This window comes from Rhinolophus sinicus, chromosome 14 (assembly GCF_057876585.1).
Source record: "Rhinolophus sinicus isolate RSI-liver-muscle chromosome 14, RSI-T2T, whole genome shotgun sequence".
Taxonomy (NCBI): domain Eukaryota; kingdom Metazoa; phylum Chordata; class Mammalia; order Chiroptera; family Rhinolophidae; genus Rhinolophus; species Rhinolophus sinicus.
In genome coordinates, this window is record NC_142514.1 from 157,556,377 (window position 1) to 157,569,641 (window position 13,265).

Consider the following 13,265-nt stretch of genomic DNA (forward strand, 5'->3'; position numbering starts at 1 on the left):
GATAAGCAAAAAATGCCTGACAGGATGAGCGTTACTAGAAAATCATTCTCCAGGTGAATCTCAAGATTAAGCATTCCTTTTATAGCTAAGTGCTGAAAAATAACATTGTTTGCTTTTGCTGAAGACCCTTTATGGTTTCTACCATGTTTTTCTTTTTGGTTTGCCATTAAGAAATTTCATAATCAAATTTATATTTAGCTCTTGCAAATGTGCAGAATCTTAAGGCCTGTTTATCTTTTTTATTTTGGAAGGACTTTGCAATTCATAAAAAGCAAGAAATGTGAATGGTTGGAATTTAAATAGATTTTGGTTTGGAATCTGTCCAAATTCTTTCTTTTGCAAACGGTAAGCAAATGTGAGCTAAGAGTTAAAGTATATTTACATAACATATGCAAATGAAGCTTTTTGGTTTATTGGATAATGTAAATTTGTAAGATGTTATATATAGTTTTCTCATTAAAATCATATTACTAATTATATCCCTAAAGATTTCTTTCTAATGTGTTATTACCAGGTAAAATGCATCCTTTAAATGTATTTGGTGTGCATTTTAATTGAGCAGTAAATAAAAACTGTAATATTATTATTTTTTAATCTTTTTTTTCCAAACTTTTATTTATTTCAAGTGTGTTTTTCCAGGACTCATCAGCTCCAAATCAAGTAATTGTTTCAATCTAGTTGTGGAGGGTGCAGCTAACAGTGGCCCATGTGGGGAATGAACTGGCAACCTTGTTAAGAGCACCACACTCTAACCAACTGAGCTAACCGGCTGCCCCTGTAATATTATTTTTAACATGATACTTTTGTTACTTAATTTCTAAGAGAAATATATTCAGCCTCACTCAGTTTGACATTGACATTTCATTACATATTATATTGCATCATGCTCAAATTCTTATATGGATTCAGCTGGAATTCCCAAAATGGTAACTAGTTCCTGCCTAATAGATGATCATTGTTTCATTGACTGTTTATATTGTCCTGGGGAATACTTACCTAGAATTCTGTCAAGGGACTTAACAGCTGCAAAAAAGCAACAACTGTCTAATAGAGGTCACAATTCTCAATGTTAAAATGACAATATAATAGTATTTAGCACGTGCCAGGGGAGTCAGACAATTTTATTTGCATAAATTAGTTCATGTTTACTACAACTGCTTAAGGGATTATCCACATTTTATTGATGAGTAAATTAAACCTCAAAATCAATAAACAACTTGTCCATGATGGCATAGTCAAGAAGTGGCAGGACTGGAAAACCCACTCAATTTGCTTTCGTCCAAATCCTGTGCTCCTTCTACTGTAGCCTATATTTGACCCTTGAACAACACGTGGTCCCCTTATATGCGGATGTTTTTTCAATACACACAGTTAGTCCTTCACCTCCTTGGATTTCACATAGTGGATTAACCACCACCAATTGAAAATAGTATTTTTTTTCTTTCCCAACTGCAGATTCCCAACCAGGGATCTAAAATACTGTTAACAATCCAAGGTTCATTGAATTTGCTGATGGGAAAGGCCAACTGTAGTTAAGTTTGGGGGCAGTCAATTGGTATACACAGATTTTCAGCTGCAGGGGTTCAGGACCTCTAGCCCCCGTGTTGTTCCACTGTCAGCTGTACTACATTTAAGGCTTTCAGCTGGAGTTGAAGGTTCTCGTAATAGCTATGCTCCTAACTGTTGTATCTTAGGTAAGTCATTTACGAGCTCTGATTTTATTTTTGTTTTTAATATTTTGTTTTCTGCTTTTGCTTTATTATTTATTCTTAATTTCCTGCATGTGAAGTAGGAATGGGGTAGGTAGGCTAAATGATTTTTAAGCTCTTGTCAGAGCTATTGCAACACATAACTTCTTCTGAGTCACGAGTCCTCATTGTTAGTTCAGAAATATCTGTGAGGTTAGTAATGATGAAGTTTTCTATTGTAAGGCCTTTTTGTATTTATGAGTTGCAACAAAGGAAAGGAAATACAGAGAGTTCGTTTGCCATAATTTTGCCGTTTAGTATCTGGATTCTAGTTTAGCACATGGAGTACTGCAATAACGTTTTCTCCTTTTCTCTTCATTTTCTGTCATAATTATTGATCTGTGATGTAATTGCTCTTGAAACTGATGCACTCAGCACCTCCAGGTTGGTGGAGGGAGATGGTTGCCAGGCAACCACACCTGTTTTCACCTCACCTATTGGGCCACACCTTTGAGAACCTAGTTTATGGAAAATCTAAGGGAAAAACGACTGTACTCCTAATTTTTGCATCTTAAGGCTTCATGAAACACAGAGATTTGGAACATACACATATGGTATTTAAAGAAGGATTATCAGGAGAAAAATTTCGTAGAATATTTGAGTTTTATTTACATGGTTTCGGTCATTTCTTTAAAAAAAATGTCCTTTGATAACTTCTCCTTTTCTGTTGCTGCATAACAAATCACCACAAACACAGCAACTTAAAGAAAAGTACATTCATTATCTCCATTTCCGTGAGTTAGAAGTCCAGGCATGGTTTAGCTGGTCTCTGCTCAATCTCATGGGTTGCAGTCAAGGTGACAACTTAGGCCTGTCACAGCTCATGGGGCTTGGGGTCCTCTTCCAGGTTCCTGTAGTTGTTGACAGAATTCATTTCCTTGCAGCTTCTAAACTCACGGTGGTTTGCTTCGTCAAAGCCAGTAACAGAAAAAGAGAGGGTCTCTACAGTTTCCAATCTCTGAGCTCAGGTAAGTCCTAAACCCTCTTTCACAGGTCTGGCCCACACAGGGTAATTTCCCTTTTGATTAACTAAATTCACCGGATTGGAGATTTTAATTACATGCCCCCCAAATCTCTTCATTTTGCCACGTAGTGTAACATAATCACAGGAGCGGTAGCTCCTCGTATTCATAGACCTCACCCATACTCAAGGAGAGTGAGTTTACTCAAAGGTGTGGATTGTTGGAGATCACTTTAAAATTCTGCCTGCCACCGATATATTTTAATAATCAGACAGTATTCTACTAAGATCTTAAGATCTGGGCAGAGAGAATAACACATATAGGTCTTTTATGTCTAAGTTCTTCTGATTGATATTTAGATTTTTTACAATCAGGAATTAGTAATTAACTGTGATTTATGTAAATAAGATTGTAGTTATGTTCTTGGAAGCAAACCGTCCTTATAAAATCTTTATTTCTGGAAACATGACTGTATAATAAATATTAAAGTATAGTATGGGGAAGGTTTAGTGTTAGATGATCCAATTTTCTGGCTATGTGTAGTAGGTCAGTATTGACTATGATTCCAGCATAGGGAAGAGATGAAGGCTGAAAATTTGCCATTAGGTTTAGTTGGTGGAAATAGAAAAATTTTCTACTTGATTAGCCATCAAATATATATCTCCACCATGAATATCAGATTAGTATTTCCTCCGGGGGATACGACGATACAGTTTTCTGCCATTGTGCATTTCCTACTCCTCTGAAATCATCTCACCACATTAGGGGAAAGCCAGCTTAGAAATATGAAACAGTTTATTAACTAGTCAGCACTCAAGGGCCATCAGTATGTTGTTGGAGCAATTCTGTTTATTAATTTGTTTCTTGGAACCCAAGGAGCTGATGAATAAGCAAACATGACAATGGTAGTAAAAATGAGAAATGGTATAAACCTTATGCTCCCAGGGCTTTCTCCAGAGACCTTTATGAGAGATTATTATGCAAATATTAGAGTACATATTGTTTTGGGTCCTCATTCATTTTCATCCTCAGATAAACTTACTTCTGAATTAGTTTTGTAGTATAGTATTTATAAATCTTACAAAAATCTAGACCATTTCCTTATAGAGGAATGGTTATAGGGACTTGAGAAGGAAATTGCCAAACCTAAATAACCTCAGAATGTGCCTGAATATATATTTTCCAAGGCAGAAGGGATCTATTCAGGAAATATATGTAGACAACCAAGACAGATGGGAAGAGTGTAACAATAGTTACTCACCAAATTCCTTTATAACTTTATGTCCCATCAGGACCCTCTGAAGTTAAACTATAAATAATGAGACAATATTTCTCTTAGGCAGATTGCATAATTATTTGTTCTACTAGCTAAAAAGAAATTCAAAGGCTACGATAACTTTTAAATGTAATACATTTATTAGAGGGTCTCAAATTTTAGTGTGCATAAGAATTACCTGACTATACCCGATTCTTCTCTGGATGAGGTTCAACCTTCTTTGAAATAGCTTAGACTTCAATCAGAAAAAAAAAATAATAATAATTTCTAGTGGAAATATAATTAAGCAGTAATCAGATAGGCTAAAAGACAATTTTGAGTGTAGCATTGCCATGGATTCTAGCTACATTTAGGATGTTAGAACATGATACTTCTTTATAAGTTATGAAAACACACATGCGCATGCATACATATATACATGAACAAATAATCATTAGTAGACTGTAAATTACAGGCCTTTAAATATAAGTATAATTTTGGAATTCCTGAGAAAAAATAAAATGTTATATTTTCAGAGCAGTGCCACCTGTTAAAAATATACGTAAGCCATAATGCAATTTAAAATTGAATAGTCATATTAAAAATATTAAAAAGAAAAAGTCGAATTATTTTAGTATTGCATTTTACGTCATTTTTCAAAAAAACTAAATATATTTTGAAAATTAAATAAGTGAATTGTAACACAAAATAGAGGCTGCTGGATTCCAACTATTTTGTCAAGATTTCCAGAAGAGGTCATGTATTGATGCTGCATGGGAAGCAGCACTGCCTTCTAAGCAGAGCTTTACAGACTGGATGGTGGCTTCATTGGCATTCCTGATATGGCTCTGTAACAATCTCTACACCATTTTCATCTTGGTGCTCACTACACAATGTTGCTAAAGTGAAAAGCAATTTGATTGCAAATGGGTGTCTGTGATTCTAGGCATCTGCATTGTGGCAGTCTATCTGGCATTTGTATTGATCCACTATCGTTTTCTCTAGCCATGGCGTATCAACCACAATGGCACATCTCTAATCAACAATCTCATGAGCCTCTTTTCTTTTCACCTTTTGTTTGTACTTTTCATCACTTAGAATGCTTGATGATCTATCATCCCTTTGAGGTATCCTTAAGGACCAGGGTTTTCGCAGCGACTCTTTACCATTGTTGCAAATCTTCTGGTGACGACAAGAAAGCCCCCCCACACACACACTTTGGGAAAACGCAAAGTGATTTCCTGGTGTTCCACCAGCCTATATCTTAAATCAGAACATCCTAAACTTACTTAGATTGAGGAAAATTCATCTGGCCATTTTAAAATGATATCATAAATGGGTAAATGGAAACATCTTTTTATGTACAGACAGCAAAATTAATTTTTAAAAAATAGATTGAATCATCACATAAGCTTCTCTTGAATTATCAAACTTCTTTACCCAGAGATAATGTGACTAATAGATTAAATTGTACTTCCCTTTTAAGCTTTAAATCCAAATACTATTACAATGATTTGGAAAGTTGACAATTATAAATACACACATTATCAACATTCTCAATGTAGACATCAGTTTTGCATTGTTCATAATCTAATGTAGAGTAAGTAGGAGCTAAATAAAGTCAAAGGGTCCATTCAACCACTAATTATTTTAATGCATGTCTTTTCATTGGTTTCCTTTTTCTATTTGCTCATTCTTATTTCTTGCTACTTACCATTTTCTAAATAGAACCCCGATCTCTTCAAATTTAGTTCCGTCTGCTCTTGTGTTTGTTTTACAGTCTTTAGATTTGGGCATAAGTAGAAACATAGTTTACAAATTATGTGGAATACTAGTTTTGAAAATTGTGGGCTCAGGAATATGAAACATGCATTTTATCTCATATTTGGTTTGATTTTTTTTTTTTAAACTGAAGTTGACTCCTCCTTGAAAGTGATATTTTATTGATAGCACTTTTAAATCACGTGAAGAGTGACACTAGCTCAAAGTATTGTCTATCAAGTGACTATGTCAGGAGGAGGGAAGGTATGAATCTTTTCACCTGAGCAACATTTTTTATCTTCACTGAATCTAAAAATATGAAGCATGAATAATAAACATACGAATACAATTTTGAAAAATATGTGATCTGTTCATTTTACTTTATAATTCAAAATAAAATTGCCAAAGGTGAAGTTACGACTCACAGAGTCTATCATTTCAATTTATTCTTCGTGAAATGTTCCAGCTTGCTTTTGTATATTCTGCATGCATACTTCCTATTAATGCAATAGAAATTATTTCAATGAAATAAACTAGGGAAATATGACAGCAAGGCATAGCTAGGTTCTCTGCTCAAATTATTATTACAAGGCTGAAATTAAGGTGTCCTCAAGCTGAGTTTTTGTCTTCAGACTCTGGAGAAAAATCCACTTTGGGGTTCATTCTTGTCAGAATTTATCTCCTTGCAATTGTAGGATCGAGGCACCTGTTTCCTTGCTGACTGTAAGCTGGAGGCTACTATCAGTTCCCAGAGTCTTCCTTCATTTGTTGCTGTATGGCCCCTTCCATTGTCAAACCAGCAGCAGCATGTCAGATCTTCCTGTGCATTTTGAATCTCTTACTTCCTCTGTCTCTAACCTCTAGATCCAGATTTAAGGGTTTACCAGATTAGGGTCGACCCCCTGCCTGATAATCTAATTTTAAAGTCAACTGATTTGGGACCTTAATGCATATATCACACCCCTTTTGCTATATAAGGTGATATAGTCATGAGAGTGATAATTCATCATATTCACAGATTCCACCCATACTAAGGAAGGGAATTATATTATATAAGAGAGTGTGTCATTTGGGATCATCTTAGAATTCTGCCAACCACAATCATTTTGTGTGTAATTGAAATTAGAGGGCAACTGTTATGTATGAAAGACTATGAAAACAGCAACGTGTTACTTGAGTCCCAGGATTTCAGAATGAATATAAAAAGACTTACCTCCATTTTTTTGTCATTTAAGAAACTCCATCAATGCATACACTAATGACGTTTCCAATTATATCTTATTTCAAATTAATCAATTTACCACTTTGGACATTTCATTCCCAATAATTTGTGTTTGTTTAGAATAAATAATATTATTTCAAGTATTTCTCTTCATAGATCCTAACTAGTGTTATCAATATCTGTAGATTTACCAGCAAGTAATAAAAACTTGTTTTTTTTCCAATTACAGTTTACACTTGATATTATATTAGTTTCAGGTATACAGCATAGTGGTTAGACATTTTTATAACTTACGAAGTGATCCCCCTGATAAGTCTAGTACCCACCTGACCCCATATATAGTTATTACAATATTATTGACATTATTACAAATGCTGTACTTTACATCCCCAGGCGTATTTACTTTTTAAATTTAATAACTATCTGGATATGTGTTGCCTCTATGTCATCTGACAGATTTTCAACTCATATACTAAGGTTTTGCTTAAACAACGTGTACTTTTATCTTTTCTGTACTATATTATTTTGAAACAATGTCAAAAATTCCATGTAGGCCAGTAAAATGAACAATTTCTCAATTATGTGACACATTTTGGTTTTAGCTGTCAATTGAAATATCTTGCGAGTAGTTTCTTGAGCTTCATTTGAAAATTTTGTAACTGGTTTTATAGGATAATTTTGTTTTCCTCATTTTATGTTTGCAGAATCTTAAATGAGTTCGTGTGTATACACACATGCATGTGTGTTTGTTCACGCAACAGGGAGAGATAGAGAAAGAGAGAGAAAGAGAAAGATAAATTTTTTGGTGGATATTGGCTAGGCCTATGTAGCCTATAGTGTCATTGTTTAATTGTTCATTTGATCACTTTGTACATAAATAATGCTGATAAGATAAAGAGAACTATTGGGTATATAAATTAAATTTTAGATAATTCTCATTTATATTACCCAATTAGTGACTTAAACAATTTTGTTTATAGTTCTTTATCTTGCAAATATGATAACTTTATTACCTTTACCTTAATCAAGTTATTCATTATAGTTACAGATATATATATATATATATTTTTTTTTTCTTACATGTGACTAGCTAAGATAATATATATTTACATGTGACTAACTAAGATAATTTAGGCATTTATTGCTTCAGAAAATCAATTTGTCAATATAAAGTTTGGATATATTTGCAGCACAAAGATTATTTTTAAATAATTCTTATTTCACTATGTATAGACACAAATATGTCAGTGTATGGACATCTTGGCAATGTTAATATTTACAATCTGTGAGCATGAAATATCTTTCCATTTATTTGTGTCTTCTTCAATATCTTTCATCGTCAGTGTCTTATAGTTTTCAATGTACAGGTCTTTCACTTCCTTGGTTAAATTTATTTCTAGGTATTTTATTCTTTTTGATTAAATTCTACATGGGATTGTTTTCTTTATTTCTCTTTCTGATCATTTGTTATTATGTTATTAGTGTATAGAAATGCCACAGATTTCTGTAAATTGATTTTGTATCCCGCAACTTTACTGAATTCATTTTTAGTTCTAACTTTTTTTTTTTTTTTTTTTTGGTGGAGTCTTTAGGGTTTTTTCTATATAGTATCATGCCATCTGCAAGTAGTGACAGTTTTACTTCTTTCTTTTCAATATGGATAGCTTTTATTTCTTTTTCTTGCCTAATTGCTGTGGCTAGGACTTCTAATACTATGTTGAATAAAAGCAGCAAGAGTGGGCATCGTTGTTTTGTTCCTGATCTTACAGAGAAAGCTTTCAGGTTTTGACTATCATGTATGATGTTAGCTGTGAGTTTGCCATAAATGATCTTTATTATGTTGGGATATATGTCTTCTATATCCACTTTGTTGAGATTTTTTATTACAAATGCATGTTTACTTTTATCAAATTCCTCCTCTGCATCTATTGAGATAATCATATAATTTTTTTATCCTTCATTTTGTTAATGTGATATATCACATTGATTGATTTGCAAATATCGACTCATCTTTGCATTTATGGAATAAATCCTACTTGATCATGGTATATAATTCTTTTATTGTATTGTTGCTCATATTCTGTTGAGTATTTTTGCATTGATGTTTATCAAGATATTAGCCTGTAATATTCTTTTCTTGGGGCATCCTTGTCTGGTTTTGGTATCAGGGTAATGCTGGCCTCAAACGTATTTGAATATGTTCATTCCTCTTCAATTTTTTTGGAAGAGTTTGAGAAGACTAGGTATTAAATCTTTGGATGTTTGAAAGATTTCACCAGGGAATTTGTCTGGTTCTGGATTTGCCAATATTCTTTTAAATAGTCTCTTATTGATTATAAAATGTGTTTTGGTTGTGCTAAACAACATTGTGAATATTTCCAAGTGTAAGAATATTAAAAGAAAACACCAGCAAAATCTAGAAAATCATCCAAAACTAAATAGACAGGGCATATACCAACGTTTATGATTTAATTTTTGTAGGTTTTGTTTTTTCCATACTTTTAGTTTTTTGATATCTAGAACACAGGTTTCCGAGATAGACTGGAATAAACCAGAATGCAGTTTCTGAGAATGGGAACAACTTCTGATTTCCATTGAAGAGGGGACTCGTATTTAGCAAATAAAATGTAAGAGAAAACTTTAGTTTTCCAAGAAGCATATATAAAAGTGAAGACTGAAATATTTTTGTTAATGGTATTTGATTTCAAAGGTATTAAATCAATTATTTTGTGCTATACACCATAAAATTGTGAATTATTCAGAAGATCTAATAAAGAAATATATTGTGCAGTATAAAACTAAACTTAAATAGCAAATAGCCAATTACCTATGTGCATCTATATACTTTTTAGACACTGGAATAACTTTAGAAAATAGAGACAAATACAGGAAAAAAATGAAAGGCACTCATCACTCTAACTAGAGTCATGAAAAAAATAAATCTACCCTAAAGGTGTCTAACAAGGTGTTTCACAAGACTAGAGATTTTTGTCCTTTTTATTCAATTGAGTATCCCAAGTGCCCAAAACAGTACCTGATATGTAACGTCATTCAGTAGATATTTGTTGAATGATCAGATAAATAATAAAGAGCAGCTTGCACAGCCTGCCTGATGTCAGCCAGGAGATGAAACTCAGAAGTACAAAGGGAATATAAAAATAGAAGCCAAATATGAACCCAGAAGATGAAGACTCAAAGCTATTGTGAGTTGAATAAAACTAAGCCATGGGAGAAGCGAAGCTCTGCTGAGACATGCGTGTCGTTATCAGATGATTTCCATTATTTAAACTAATATTTTCTTTGCCATAGTCATGGGAATTTCTTGAACCAGAAGATTCAAGTGTAATTGTGCCTGGTTCAGGATAAGCTTCAACACCAAGTATAATTCTATATAATAGACTGAATGGACGGAGGAATAGTCATAGTGTGGAAACACTCGCTTTTATAGGATTTAATGACTCAGACTTCCTATTTCCACTTATGAACCCAGATTTCTTCTTGTGTCATTGCTCAGAGAGCAAAAAAACAAACAAAACAAACAAGCAAAAACATTTACTGTACTTTACTCGCAAATGTTATTTTTGTGGCATCCCATAGGCAGTGACGTATTTAGAAAGGTTTGCTTAGACTCAGGTGTTTATATATGTGCAGAAGTGAACATATATATATATATATATATATATATATATATATATATATATATATATATATATATATGAGTAGCAACTTGCTATCATAACATTTCTGAGATTTCTGTTTAGAAAGATTACAAAGTCTGAAAATGACAGTTCTCTCAAGTGGTCAGAAAAGCTGTTCTTGAGAGACACAGAGCTGCAGTCATGTCACAAGGAAAAGCCCCAAAGGATGAGCTTAAATCTCCAACTCTAGGCACCGTGACATGTTGGGGCTGATACTTGGGAACCTTTAAATGCAGTCCTTCTGTTTTGTCCTCTGCTTTTCTGCAGGATGATATGATGCTACATGACACTATTCAGAGCTGTTCAGAAAGAAGCAATATGCTGATCTTGGTTTTTGAAAAGCATTAGGGATGATAAATGCATTCCTCAAGATTTATTCTTAGTCACCTTCAGCAGCCTCAATGACATAATAAGTAAGAAGATGGGGATCTATGTAATAGTGGCACAGCAACAAATTGTCTCAACCAGAATGCAAGCTTATTGTGGGAGGAATTTTTTTGTTTTTTTCTGTTACCTATAATCCTCATCTCTTAGAATAGTGTCAAAACAAAGTATGTGCTTATTGAAAGATGAAGGACTATACTGATGTAACCCCTCTAACACATGAGGGAAAAGACAGTGAGCCCTCATGGTGACTTTGTTCCTCCTGCCTGCACTTTCCCTACTCTGTGAGGAATACACTGGTCACTGAACTCAGGGAGTGCCCCCATGAGAAGGGGGAAAGGAGGGAGTCATCTTGCCAACTTTAAACCCAACACAGCTGTCTCTGGTCTGCCACTGATTGTCCTATCCACTCTCCCTTTTGCAGAGAGGTAAACATATTTAAAATTCCTTTCATTGATCACTTATGATGCTGAACTTTTGCTTGATGAGTGCAAAATTCATCACTGCATCCCCAGTGCTTAGAACAATGCCTGACACCCAAATAATGTTCAACAAATACTCTTTGAAATACTAATCAAATGAATCCCAAACTCATTTCTTTATGACAATCCACAAATTTGGCCAGTGTTAATTGAAAATTCAGTGTTTACAAATTGCAATGTATGCCAGATGCTAAAGGCAATGTATCAAAATGTGAGACTTGATCAGAACTCTCTGGGGAAAATCTGAGTGGGAAACCGGATGCAGTTAAGACAATCAGGTAAGTCTAGATATGAGGCTGTGTATATGAGTGTTTCAGAATGAATGATGCAAAGAATAATAGTTGTAGAAATTCAAATAAGAACTGAAATATAATGGGCTAGAAGACAAAGAACACATGATTATGAAAGGGATAATTTGAACTGTCCTTCAGAGAATTTGTGGATGTGCATAAAAGGGAAGAGAAGGGCATGATATTAGAAACCGGTCACACTAGTGTCATGCTTTCTGTAGTTCACTATGTTCCAGGTATACTCTTTCCTTCAGTTCCTCACCTGAGGGCCTTTTGTAGCATGTGCTTTCTTTCACCTGAAAAACACCTTTTTCCCTTTTCTCTCTTTTTTTCTCACAGTTATCTTTCAGTTCTCAGTTGAATTTTTTTTTTTTTAATTGTGGGCAACTTTCTGTTGCTCTTTACCCTTTACTCCTGCCTTTTCCCTGATTAAGCCATCTTCTCGTATAACTCACTTTCATAGCATTTCGTAAATTCTCCTTGGTAATATTTACTATGATATTAATTAAATAAAACTAATTTATTGACTGCATGCTCATGCTGGGAGGAATTTCTAATAACTACTTCAGTATTTGAAAAAAGGGCACTCATTAAATTCTTATTAAATTATTGAACAATTAAAGATGAGCACCCTGGAGTATAGGCCTAAAGATGCCAGGCTTGATTTATCTGAAACCTATAAATTCTAGGGTGACATTTGAGGCCTCCAATTTTCACTAGGGGAAGTCTTAGATTTCCTAGGGCCCATGGACAATTATGAAAAGAAGAATTGAGAGTTCAAGAGGCTAATAATTTTCGCTAACAACTTAATGGGGGGAAAAAGTAAAGATAAGGGGGGAAAATACTTAAGCTACAAATTTAAATAGGGAAGGTGAAGGGCAGAGCCAGCGTTGCTCTAGCTTTCTAAACTTTTGCTCTCTCAATTCCCATGCACCCCATGCTCTAGACATGATTGCTGGTAAGGAACTTCAAGGCCATACCTGCACTTCCATGATTCAGTACACTGGCACTTATTATTCATTCAGTTTGAAGTGTCTTTCCGCTTCGTCTTTCAACTCTCGTCTTACGGGTAAATATCGAACTGCTCGCTTTAGTTAACCTCATTCTCAATGGTATGAGTTTTATGATAGAATAACATACTATGCCACTTGCTGTTGTACATCCAATATCAGTGATAGTATCCAGGATGTTTTAAGTGTTCCCAAATGTTTATAAACTGAACGAATGGGTGAACAACCTAGAATACATTAAAAGTCTCATTATATGAGAAAATTCTCAGAGGAGATCACTTCATAGGAAGCAGAATTGTGCTTAACATGATCTGGTTGTCCACTTGACCAAAAGGGAGCATGTCAAATATTCTTTCTGGACTACAGGAAGATCCAAGCATCAGCTCCTCCTTTTTTTTAAGCAGACAATTTCAGGAAAAATGGAACCTGTATTTTATCTTGCCACAAAGTAGG